A 13,824-nucleotide genomic window follows, 5' to 3' on the forward strand; every position below is an offset into this window, starting at 1 on the left:
CTTCACCCTCGGTGAATTTGAAGAGGGATGAGGAATCCACTGATCCTTTTGTCCTTTCCCAATTGTCTTCGGTGATTTCTCTTTCACTCTTGCTTGGGCATTGTTTTCACCTCAGCTTCGATACCATGTTAATTTTAGTTATGTTCTATGCTTAGATCAATTTATTTAAATTTTCATAGTTAGCTCAATATCTTTTCCAGATTAGCAATCACATCAGCATTAAAGTAAACTGCGGATAGAACATAAACATAAATCACAGAAGACAAGCCAGGACAAGAGGACACAAGATGTGGCGCTAGCCAGGGACAAACCCCAACGTGGGGAAACCTTTGATCAATTCTTCTTATATGTTCTTCAATAGTTCAATAGAGAGAGAGAGTACGTTTACAACAGAAGTCAACACTTTGACTTATCTAGATAAGAGCATAGATCATCTCTAAGAAGATGATACATGAGATCAGTTGAAGACATGCTGCTTCAACTGATTCTCCAAGGTGACTCCTTCACCTATTGTTGTGCTGCATTTCATCATCATGCTACACCTCATCGCGCTGCACCATGTTGCATCCATCATCACTACGCTGCATCTCATCACGCTTCATTAATCATGACTGTACCCATCACTGTATTGCATTATGTGCCATTGCTGCACCATGTTGCCATACTGACCTATGTGTTGGCTGCATCTTGCTTGCTTGTTGTCCCTTGCTTGCTTCTTGTCCCTAGCATGCTTGTTGTCCTTAGCATGCTTGTTGTTGCATGCTAGCTGTCCCTTGCATGCTAGCTGTAACATTGCATGCTTGGTGTATTTTCTGCTAAGTACCATACAGTTGTCCCAATGTTAGTTAGTTGTCCCTTGCATGCTGCTCTCCTTCAGAGACAGATGCTATGGCTGTTCCCGGCAGTTCCTGCAGTTTCCGCTGTTCCCGGTAGTTCCTGCAGTTCCCGGTAGTTCCTGCAGTTCCAGCGAATCCAACTGTTCCTGGCAGTTCTCGCAGTTCTGGCAATTCCGGCTTTTCTCGGCAGTTCTCGGCAGTTCTCGGCTTTGCCGGCAGTTCCGACTTTTCCCGACAGTTCTGGCAGTTCTCGATAGTTCCAGCTTTTCCAGCATTTTTGTCTTTTCCTGGCTATTCCCGGTAGTTCGGGCAATTTCGGCAGTTCCCGGCCGTTCCTGGCAGTTCCCGGCAGTTCTGGCTGTTCTGACTTCTGCCCTCTAGATTAGAGCAGCATTATTCCTTAGGATCTCTCCTCCTACTAAAACCCAAGGACAAGTAGAGAGGAAGAGATCCCAAGTGTGTTGAAAATGACTTGAAGGCAACCTCTATTTATACTAAAACATTGAGCACAAGTGGGGTTCATTTGGTTGTTGGCTGACCTTGATGAATTGTCCCATAACACAAATAAATTCATATCTCTATGAATACTTATTCGAAATCGGATGATCTTTAGATCAATCCTACACCTCTCGATGAGAGGGATCCAAGAAAAATATCAGCTTCCATTAATAAGATGACCCACATGGAGTTTGGCCCTAGTTGCCAATTTTACAAGAATGTAACTAGGTTCGGTCTTCATACTTGTATTTGAGTCATAATGAAATGTATTTGCGAAAAAAAAAGAAAAAGAAATTATTATTATGATTATTATTATGGCTTATTAAAGCATGGGTTTCATGTTTGTGTCATCATGTTATAGGTCAAAGTCTGCATTGAGGACTTCTAGGTTTTGTTTTGAGTCATTAGAGTCATTGCCCATTTTATGAGACCCTTTTTGGGCTTTTGAATCATGTAAAAATAATTTTTATTGAGTCAAATAAGACATTTGTTACCTCCACAGCAAGTCAGCCCTTACTTGATCAAGTCGGCTTACATCAGGGTAATTCGAACTGCATAAGAGGTTATAAATACAGTGCAGTTCGATTCATTTGGAGCATCCACTTAGAAGTTCGATATTCAAGAGAGAGAAGCATAAGAATACGAAATTGCAGATGAAATAGAAGGAGCTTTGTTGGAGAATAAAAATCGAAGTTTCTGGGTTACTTGTCTCTCACACATGCGAAGTTACTGGGCTACTACTAGGGTCGAAATTCTGGATTCTACTACAGGTCAAAGTTCTGTTTCTGGGGAGGGCGAAATTCTGTTGTTGCAAGATAGAAATGCTAGGTCGAAGTTGTTACTGGAAGGTCATCATCTGCAAAAGAAAGGAAGGGTTGACTTGGTGATTAGAGGAAGTCTGTGTCTAGGTCAAGGAGTCTTGGATCATCTCATGAAACTATTAAAGGAAGAGTTGTTGACTGGGTTTTCCCCTAGATGGGGTTTTGCCCTGGCTGTCCACCTACATCTGGTGTCTTTGATCTTCGAGTTATGGTTTTGGTAATTGGTTGATGAACTAAGTTGAAAGAACACAAGAAAGTTAATAAGAACATAAGTATATCACAAGTAATTATCAAGATAAAGAAAATATTTCAGCCTTTCTGATTTTTTAACATGGTATCAGAGCTAAGGTGAAGAAGAAACAAAAAGGCAACCTGAAGATCTATTGAAAAGAAAATAAGTTTTAAAAAGTTGAATAAGGGTCATCAAGATCATACAAGGAGACAAGCCTACTGTCTTCAAGAACCATGTCTAACTCATTGAAGGGAGAAAACAAATTAAGAGCATCAAATTATAGGGCATGGAAAAAGAGGATAGATTTCATCCACGAAAAGAATAAAGTTTTGGATCTAGTTAAAGGAAAAGGAAAGAAGCCCTCAAATGAGTCAAGTGATGTAGAAAAGACAAAGTTCAGAGAGAGAGATAGGCCATGACCCTAAGGGTGGATGGAGTAAAGGATAACTTCATTCCATATATATCCAACATAGATTCTGCTCAAGAGATGTATGAGGCTCTTATCCAAATTGTTCACAATCAAGAATCTTGGTCAAATTGCAAGTCTTAAGAATGGACTAAGAACTATGAAGATGACAAAGAATGACATTGTGGTATCCTTCTTTGTAAGAATAGCTAGAACTAGAGATGAACTCTAGGCAATAGATGAGATAGTACCTGGAAAAGAGCTTGTAATCACTGCACTTCTAGGATTACCAACATCTTGGAGTACCTTTTCATCAGGTATCAACAGTTGGAAGGAAACTCCTACATTCGAACAATTATGGAATGCATGTTGTCAAGAAGAAGTTAGAGTTTTATTAGTAAGCAACAAAGAGAATGAAGAGGAGAAAAGTTCGAATGCCTATTCCGCACATTACAAGAATAAAGGAACCTTCAAGAAGTGCAAAGGGCCAAGAAAGAAGATAGACCTATCCAAAATTGAATGCTACAATTGTCACAGGATGGGTCACTCTAGAAGCGATTGCTCTGAGAATCCAAGAAATAAGAAGAGAGAAAGGGAACATGCAAATGTTGTTGATGAAGGACCACCAAAATAGACCAAGATGGAAGAATCTGAAGTCAAAGACTTATTTACTAGGGAGTCTTAGAGACTCTATCCTTCTACTCTAAAGGTTTTGAATTGTTTTCCTTTATGCTTTGATTTCTAATACTTGTAGGTTTAACATGCTTTTGAAAAATATTTTTTTGAATTGTTTTGATAAAGTTATAGGTATCCCTCGAGATTGGGTTGAGAGGGAGCGCTCACCATTTTTTAAAGATAAGTATCTTATTTCTTGTATTATCCTTTTATATTTGGTTTCCTTCTCTTATCTAGATGTGTTTGCATTAGATGCTAATAACAATTCTTTTCATATTTTCCTTGTTTTGGAAAATATTGTTGATGTGCTCAAGGGTTATGGAGAAAACCTCGTAAGTCAAAGCATGATAAAAGTTTTGTTGGAATTGATGTCCTATAAGGTTTGTCTAACTCAAAGGTATGTCTTAGACCATAAGCTTTGTTCTCTTCATGATAAAGGTATATTCATTCTAATAAATTTGCTTTACATTACTAACAAGTGTTATGTCTAGGACCTTTGAATCATAAAGATTCTTATTTGGGTGATTAATCATTAGATTGAATCTAACCTCATTAAAATCATCATGTTTATGGAATCCTAAAAGATTCTCTGTAAAGCCCTAACCTAAGGGTATGTCAATGCTAATGTGAAAAACCGTAGTCCACTTAGGGTTACTGATGAAATCTAGAAAAATACTATTCTTTTAAATGTTTGGGGTTTTGATGGTAATGTCATGTTTGGAGTTATAGTATTTTTATAAAACCCTAGTACATTAGGGTTGGATGGTAATATATTCGTAGACCTTGAGGTTTCGACAAATTAGGGTTTATGAGCAAAACCCTTATAATATCTAGACTAAGCTCTTAGGAATGAAACCCTAGATGTATGTTTGTCCATGTAATCAAAACCCTAGCCTAATCAAAATTGTTATATGTCTGACTTTAAATGTATCGATATTTGTGTCTTGGGATATTGATATGCTTGTGCATGATTATGAAATCCTAGATATGTATACGTATGTGCTAACCTAATTGTTGATGCTCATAATGTGTAAATTCTAGGGTTTGTAACTAAGCCGTAGTAGAAGTTTGATATTCTAGGATATAATGATATTGTTTAGCCTTGATGATAAATCTAGGGTTTACAACAAACCCTAGTAGAAGTTGGTCATATCGTTGAAACCTTAGATTGTGTTGTGCTTAGTTTTATTTGTTGACATCTAAGGCTTAGTGTCTCTAAGATGGGATCTAGGGTTTGCATTAAATCCTAGTAGAAGTCTAACATATGAATTCTAATGTTGTTGGATGCATTGTAGATCTATAGGGTTTGTAATATATCATAATATAGTCTGTCATGTTTCTAAAAGTAATATTGAGGCCCTAGATATAATGAGACTAATATCTTGATTAAGTTACTTTAAATGTTGTGATCTAGATTTTATAACCAAACCCGAGCAAGAAGTTGAAGTATAAAAGTATGTGTCTCTTGTTGATTATGAACCTAACTAAGTTTAGGTAGTTGGTGTCTAAAGTCCAATGTATGATTCTGATATAGATAACTTCATGCTTCTATCTATGCATTTGGTTGTTCTTGTTGTTTAAGGTACATAATCTTCAAGATGTTGAATATATTTGTAAGAAAAGTTGACTTGATTGACAAGCATGATGAAGGAAGTTATATGAATGATGATGATGAAGATGACTCTGGTAAGAAGGATTGAAGCCATTCTTCGATGTCATAGAAAGTAATTGATATTCCTAAGTTAAGAGGGAGTCAGGATGAAAGAAAAGGGTATATCTCTCAAGTTGAGAGGGAGGGCATATTATACTCATGATGGATACCTTGAAGAAGAAATTGGAGAATGCATGTTGAGGTGCTGCTGAAAGAGGGAAAGCAGAATCAGGTTGTAGAATGTGTTGTTGCATGTGAAGTAGGAAAGGAAGTTGTATGGTTGAAGAAACTTCTGTCAAGATTCGTTTGGGAAGTCTCTAAGTCTTACTGCGATAAATTAAGACAATCAAGACAATATCAAGATGTTTGAAGACCCCGAAGGTTGGTGTTTACTTATGTATATTTGAAAGGTTGCTACTAATTGGGGTTATGATTGTTCAGGTAAATCTCTCGAAGTTTTGGAAGCATGCTTGATGTTATCGATATGTTTGATTGGGAGGGATTTGATGTGTTGAGGCATTGTGTGTAATACAAAATGCCTGGGAGGACATCTGGTCGGCCTGTGTGTCGATGTCTAGTTCCCGAAGTAGGGAGGGTGGCGTTGGTCATAGAGCTCGGAGCTTGCATTATGCACCTATTTCCCTGGGTTGATGGTTAGCAAGTTAGTTTGATGGTACCTAGAGTGGCTGAAAGCTTTAGTCCATCTTAGTGTTAGAAAATCAGAAAGGTAGAAATATTTTCTTATATAGATAATTACTTGTGATTCTTTTATCTTTATGTTCTTCTTTATTCTTTTAGTTCATCAACCAATTACTGAAAAAATAACACAAGGACAACAAATGTAGGCGGACAACCAAGGCAAAATCCCTATCTAGGGGAAAACCTAGTCAACAATTCTTCCTTCAATAGATTCTCGAGATAATCCTAGACTCTAGACCCAGACAGAGAATTCCTCCACACCAAGTCAACCCTCAATCCTTCTTGCAGATGGCAACTCTTTCAAAGCAACTTCGACCTAGCAACATCAACACCAGCTTCGATCTAGTAGCAGCTTCGACCCAACAGATGCAACATCAACTTGACCAGACTTGGAGAACTTTGATCTCCCTTGATACACCTCGGAATGGAGTGAGACTTGTCCCAAAATTTCAGTTTTGAGCCCTTCTATCTTCCTCTAGAAACTCACACTTCTTTCTAGTTTCTTTTCCAGCCCTTAGACAATTTCGCACTTCTCCAACTTCCAGCTTCAAAGATCGAACTATGTGAGAGAGAATGAGATGCTCTAAATGAATTTGAACTCCTTGTATTTATAGCCCTTCTGTGAGGTCGAATTACTCGACTTGAGGCCGAATTTATCTTCTTGAGGCCAACTTGTTGTGGAGGAAACTAAATTCATTTTTCACTCAAATAATTCTTTTATATGATCTGAAAGCCCAAGAAGGGTCTCTTTAAATGTACAATGACTCTAATGACACATAATAAATCCTAGAAGTCCTCAATGGGAACTTTGACCTAAAACATGATGACCCAAGCATGAAACACATGCTTTAATAAGTCATAATAATAATAATAATAAATATTTTCTTCATTCTTTTGATAAGTACATCTCAAATACATTAATGAAGACCGAACCTAGTTACAAATTTCAATACTCCCTCTTAACTAGGGAGGTATTCATCAGTACAGGTACAAGGAAGATCTCAGAACACATGAACCATGAAGAATTATAGGCACCGCAATGCCATGGACTAGATTCCTGACCAGGGCAATCTATCCAAGGTCTCTCAATAGTTTTAGGCACCACAATGCCATGGACTAGATCCCTGACCAGGGCAATCTATCGAGGGCAATCTATCCAAGTGGGACTAAGATGGACTAAAGCTTTCAGCCTTTCTAGGTACCATCAGGGTTACTTACTAACCATCAAACCACGGAACTAGGTGCGTATCTGAAGTTAGAGCTCAATGACCAATGCCACCCTCCCTACTTCAGGAACTAGACATCAACACAAAGTGTCGGCCAGATCTCCTCCCAGACAATGTCTCACACAAAGCCTCAACCTTTCAACATATCCTCCTCGATCAAACCGATCGACAACAAAACTCTCCAATCAAACTGATCATCGACTCTAAACATGTAAAAACAAGTTGTTAAACTTCCAAGAGATTTACCTGTACAAACACAACCCCAATCAGTAACAAACTTTCAAATGTATATAAATAGATACAAACCTCTGGGGTCTTCCAAACAACTTGATGTTGCTTCTCAACTTTTCATAGTAGGACTTAGAGCTTTTCCAATGAATCTTGACAGAAGATTCCTTCAACCATGCAACTTCCTTTCCTACTTCTCATGCAGCAACATATTCCATAAATCGATCCGACTTTTCTTATCTCAGTAGCCCTTCAAAAATACATTCTCCAATTTCTTCTATCAAGGTGTCTATTATGACTACGATATGACCTCCCTCTCAACTAGGGAGATTCCTTCCATCCGAGCTCCCTCTGAATCAGGGAGATTTCATTCATTCAAGCTCCCTCTTAATCTAGGGAGATTTCTTTCAATGAAGCTCCCTCTTAACCTAGGGAGATTTGATTCAGGCTCCCTCTTAACTTAGGGAGTTATACTTCTTCTTTATGACACGAGAGAATCTTTCATGGCTTTATTAGATTTATTCACATCATGCTCATCACATCAACTTTTCTTTACGAACATCTTCACTTTTTTGAAGATCATGTACCTGCACAACTTAGATAGCAAGTAGAACCAAATCTATAGAAGCATGAAGTTAATCATTATCAAAATCACGAAAGCATTTCGACTTTATATATCGATACCCAAACTTAATTGTAAAGAAGAGACACATACTCTACAACTTCTTGCTAGGGTTTTTGTCATAAACCCTAGACTACTTCATCAAGGCTTCGAGCATTTCATAACAACCTTCATTACATCTAGGGTTTCAATGTTTCTTATAAAGGTATGACATACCCTATTATAACATATAGCAAAACCTAGAAAAAATTCAAACAAATATAGATCTACAAAGTATCTAACAACTTCAAAATTCATATGTTAGACTTCCTACTAGGATTTCATACAAACCCTAGATTTCATACATGAGTTTTGACAATCAAAACCAATCACAACTCAATCAATAACATGACTAGCTTCCACTAGGGTTTGTTGCAAAGCCTAGATTTTCTCAGACAATCAACCAGACATTAATTATAACTAAAATGTAGATTTTAACAATCTTACACAAATCTCAAATTATCACATTATCATCATACATCAAAGATTTTCACTTTTACTAAGGTTTAACTCCAAAACCCTAGAATTCACAAATAATATCATGCTAGAGAATCAAACTTTGACTAGGGCTCAGTTCTAAACCCTAGGACTCATGATTGCGTATTAGGGTATAATTGCTGTGGAGTTAGGGTCACTCGTTAGCTGTGAATTAGGGCTCTTGTGACAACGTATATGAGTCTTCCTTTTTGCTGCTTAAACCCTTCTCTATACAATTCCCAGGGTCTCCATTCAATTGCGTCTATAAGGTTGCATTAGTCCTTCTTTTCTCTGCGGCTAGGGCATGGCTTGACCCTCCTTTCTCTGTGGCTAGATTACTCCTCCTAGGACTACAACTAGGTGACCTTACTTGGACAATGTATAAGTCTCGTTGATGCGTTGATGACTGAAGCTTGATCTTCGTTAGGGCAGCGTATAAGTGCACCTTCTTCAACTGCAGCTAGGGCTTCTCCCTCTTGATCTCTCTAGCCACCAAACCCAAACGAGTGGAGAGAGATCTTAGGAGAAGTGTCTAAAATGACTTGAGACCTCTTCTATTTATAATAAAACGTTGAGGACAAGTTGGGGTAATTTGGTTGCTGGTCAACCTTGACGAATTGTCACATAACACAAATAAATTCATATCTCCATGAATACATGTCGGAATCGGATGATCTTTAAATCAATCCTACACCTCTCGATGAGAGGAATCCAAGAAAAATATTAGCTGCCATAAATAAGAAGACCCACATGGAGTTTGGCCCTAGTTTGCAATTTTAACACTCCCTCTCAACTAGGGAGAACTCCATCTTCTAATCCATCTGCCAATTTGTACTCTCTACCATCAATACCCTAAAATTAACATACACTTGTGCCGGAAGACACCTATATGGGAAAAGGCCATGGGATAGAGATAAACAAATAGGGATCAAAGCTTGTGTAAGTGTGTTAGCAACACAAAGAGCCAAATACATAAGGGAAGAGGAGGAAGCCCAATACAGATCTAAAAAATCAAAGGGTTTCTTTGAACATAGCTCACAATCACATTCACAAAGAACTCCATCAACATCTTCCCATGGCAGTGGATATGGAGGAACAGGAACACACATCTCTTTAAGGTGTCAAACCATATAATATTTCCTTGACGAAGGGTGTAGGAATGATGTGGATTAAAAAATTTACTAGTTTCTCTATGCATGTGAGATATCATTCAATGTTCTTCACTCACCTTATTGGCATGAAATGGTTTCTGCCACAAATGATGCCCCAAAGGATACAAGAGCCCTAGGTATGACAAGGCTAGAACCGTTGGACTTGATCATGAAAAAACAAAAATAGCAAATTCTTTGAGTAAAATGAAAAATTCTTGGAACGAGCATGGGTTGTCCATTGGATCTGATGGATGGACAAATGTAAAAGGAAAATCATTAATAAGTGTTCTTGCTATGTTTGTTAGTGGTGCCATCTTCCTTTCAGTATATTATTACTCAGACAAGTTCAAGACTGCCATCAACATTGTAGAACCATTACTTGAAACAATTGAACATATTGGGCCATACAATGTCACCTAAGTCATCACTGATAATGCTGCTAATTGTAAGGCAATGAGAGCAATTATTGAGGATAAATACCCTAACATATTTTGGTCTGGGTGTTTGGTTCACACAATGAACCTTTTGATGCATGATATTATTAAGAACAAAAACCATCAATACAAATGGATTGGTGATTTGTACAAGAGGCAAAAAAATGATAAAATTTATTACAAATGATAGCAATACCCATTGGCTTTTCCGCGGTCACTCATGATTGGAGTTGTTGAAGATTGCGAAGACTAGATTTGCTAGCTATTACCTCACTTTCAAGCGCCTTTTGAAGGTAAGAGAGTCATTGGCTAGCATGGTATCAAGTCAACACTAGCATGTATTAAAGGACAGGGCTTCAAATGCAGTTGACAACCAAGGTTTTGAATAGGTGGAGGAGACCGCTCTTGATGGTCTCTTTTGGACACGTGCGAGAGGAGTATTTGGAATTCACCAAGTCCATTTATAACATGATTCATTTGGTAGATACAGATAAACGAGTGATTGGGGAGATGTATGAGCAAATGGATAGCATGTTAGGGCAAATAAAAGATATTGTTCAGGAAAATAATCCCAACTTGTATACAATGATTCACAATTTTGTGTGTGCATGGTGGAATAAACTTAATGTTCCATTACATGCCTTGGCATATATCCTTGTGCCAAAATACTACTCTCCATCTTGGTTGGGCCAACCTGCACCTGGGGGTGGGGTTAGTATCAAACCCCATACAGATCCAGAGGTATCTAAAGGATATATGGAAGCATTAGACAAGTTGGTACTTGACAAGGAGGAGTGTGCTAATTTGCGTCTTGAATTAGGCAAATACTTCAGATGCACTAGTTTGTTTGGTTCTTTGCATGCAATGGAAGAGAGAGATAGATTTGATGCTCTCACATAGTGGGAAGCATATGGCGACATGGGACTTTTGCCAAAACTGGCAAAAAGAGTTCTCTTACAGGTTGTAAATACTTCTTCTGCAGAGAGTTGTTGAAGTACCTACAACTTCATACATAATGTGAGAAGAAACATACTCAATGGAAACCGGGTAGAAAACTTGGTTTATGTGCACTACAACTTGAGATGATTGAGTCATTATTGCGATCGGGCTTATGAGGATCTAGCATATAAAATTTGTGTTAATTTTAGGCAACAGTGGTATGTTCTATGCTTTAGAGATATTTTACTTCAATTTTTTTATTAGCCCAATATCAATATTTAGATTAGCAATCACATTAACATGATAGTAAAATGCGGATAGAACATAAACATAAATAGTAGAAGACAAGCCAAGATAAGAGGACACAAGATGTGGCACCAACCATGGACAAACCCCAATGTGGGGAAACCCTTGATCAAATCTTCTTTTAGTCTTCAATAGTTCAGCAGAGAGAGATCGTATAATTTACAAATCTGATAATTTATAACAGCAGCAAAAGAGCCTTAACCAAAAAAGTCAACGCTGGTCAACAAGGCATATTTGACCCTCAACAAATTGGTCAACTTCAGTCAAATTCAACCTCCAAACAACAAGATAAAACAACCCTCAAAACAGTGAAACTCAACCCAGTCAAAGTTTGGTCAAATAGCCTATAAATTCGGTCTCCTGAAATTTCGGCCTCTTGAAATTTTACTCTCTTGAAATTTCGGCCTCTTGAAATTTCGCTCTCTTGAAATTTCGGACGTGTGGAGAGAGAGAGAAGCCCAGAAATCCGTACCCAATCAATGAGGAGAGAGAGAGAGAGAAGTGTGAAGATGAGTGTGTCCAAATGAGGCTAAGTCATCTTCTATTTGTATGCAACATTGAGGATAAATAGACGTGACTATTGGGCTTCTGAGCCAACATAAGTTTGTTGGCCGACCTTGACAATTTGACCATAATCAAAATATATTCATAAATTCATTTGTACATGTCAGAATCAGATGATATTTAGATCAATCCTACATCTCTCGTAGAGAGGAATCCAAGAAAAATATTAGCTGTCATAAATAAGATGACTCAAGTGGAGTTTGGCCCTAGTTGTTAATTTTAACAATTTGTGACAACCCAAAGGACGATAATTTGGAGGATGGCACTATACATCTTGAATAATTGGAAGCAGAACTTTTGAGAGATGATAATGAAGCAATAGCAACCATGTCACCCCCACCATCTAGTAGTAGTGCTAGTGCTTGAGTTCCAAATATTGTTCCTTTGTTGTCGCCGCCTCCATTTACATCCTCACGTGGAGGGCATGTGCCTTCTAGTTCTAGTCGTGCGACTATGTGGGAGGCGACTCCTAGAAGATCACCACGACCTGCTCAGAAATTAGACATTTCTCGTGGCAGAAAGAGGAAGCTGTAGATAATAGATTTAATTGTCTTTTCTAGTTTCTAGTAGTTTTTATAATTGTCGACTCTTTCATATTTATAATGATATTTTTTGTAAACAATATATGACAATTTAAGTTTGAAGTTTGAAGTAGGCAAGTATAACTCATTGGTATGAATATGATGCCTTGTGAAAGTTGAAAGTTGTTTCATTTCATTTCATGTTAGATATTCTTTGTTGTAATGGTTACACCGCTTACAGGGATGACTTTGGTAATCAATGATGATAAATGTTATATATTGACTTTTGAAAGCTTGAAACTTTAAGATTGATGAATCATGAGACTCATTATGTTGTATGTTACTAACTTGTGGACATGGTTGATGAAGATTATAACTTCTAGATGGTTCAATCTATGTTTTTATGCTTTCTATATTTAATTCATCATTCTACATGCTTTTGTTGACATATATGCATCAAAATATAAAAAAAATTATATTATATAAAAATTTGCTCCTGGACCGGGAGCTTTTGAAAATGTCACTTCTGCTCCTGCTCCCAAGTAACCTAGGTTTTGATCTTAAATTTTTTGAATAACATTCAATATCTAAGGTTTAAAAGTATCTTTACAAATTTGTTTAATGACGTATTTTGAGTGTTGAAGCCTCCTTTTAATCGTTTTTGTTCAATGACGAGTTCTGTTGCTCTTGCCTTGATCCGAATTGGATCCACAAAAGACTGTCGAGAACCTTGACTGTATCGAGTTGAACAAATCCTTGAAAATTCCAAAACAACGATCAAAAACGCCTTGAACCAGTGGCAATGGCCGCCAACGTAGAACGACGAGGACCTCGGTCAAAGCGCGCTGACCAAGGCCCATGGAGACTACGCAGGAGGTCAAAGCAGCCCCTGGGAGCCCCAGATCGGGAAAAGGAGGCGATTTTGATGCGCGATTATGGGCAAACAGGGCCAAAGTGGAAGAGCCTTAAGCACTCGGTCGCGTTGGGAGCCGGAGAACCGCGGGTGGAGAAAAAAAAAAGCGCTAAAGGACAAAGGCGGGACCCGCGCTCTGGAAAACCGGCGGTATTGATCGGGGCGCCCTTGAACGGTAAGAGGTTTTGGAGGAGAGCGGAGCGATCCCACTCAACGATCGACGCGTGGCAGCGGAGGTGAGAGAAAAACCGCCGTTGATCGCGCGCTATCGGTCGAGCAAGTCAACTGCGCTCGACGTGCGTATGATGTTGGATCTGGAGGAGCCCAGATCGGACGGCTGAGATTGCGCCCGATGGAGGAAGCGGAATCGATAGGGGATTAAGCCGAGTTCTAAAGAGATTTGGAGTCCGTTTGATCGCCACGGTGGAGAAAGAACGCATACACGACGTAGCGGAAGAAATGAACTGACGGAGCATGCTGGCACTAGTTAGATGGAGACACGTGGCCACTGCCTGAGCATTTGTGCTGACGCCGAACAAGGAATTCCAAGCGCAGCTGCAGAAGGTGAATCGACGCAGGCGGGAGA

At 38.5% G+C, this 13,824-nt stretch overlaps 1 protein-coding gene across 1 annotated transcript in view; it reads left to right on the plus strand.

The window, feature by feature from the left end:
* The window catches only part of LOC149249994 (epoxide hydrolase 1-like), a 219,030-nt gene that overhangs the window by 182,300 nt on the left and 22,906 nt on the right, over positions 1-13,824 (plus strand). The gene's annotated exons all lie outside the window — the stretch shown is intronic.

This window comes from Pinus tabuliformis, chromosome 7, assembly GCF_031772625.1.
Source record: "Pinus tabuliformis cultivar Carrire ecotype Pingquan chromosome 7, CPIR1, whole genome shotgun sequence".
NCBI lineage: Eukaryota > Viridiplantae > Streptophyta > Pinopsida > Pinales > Pinaceae > Pinus > Pinus tabuliformis.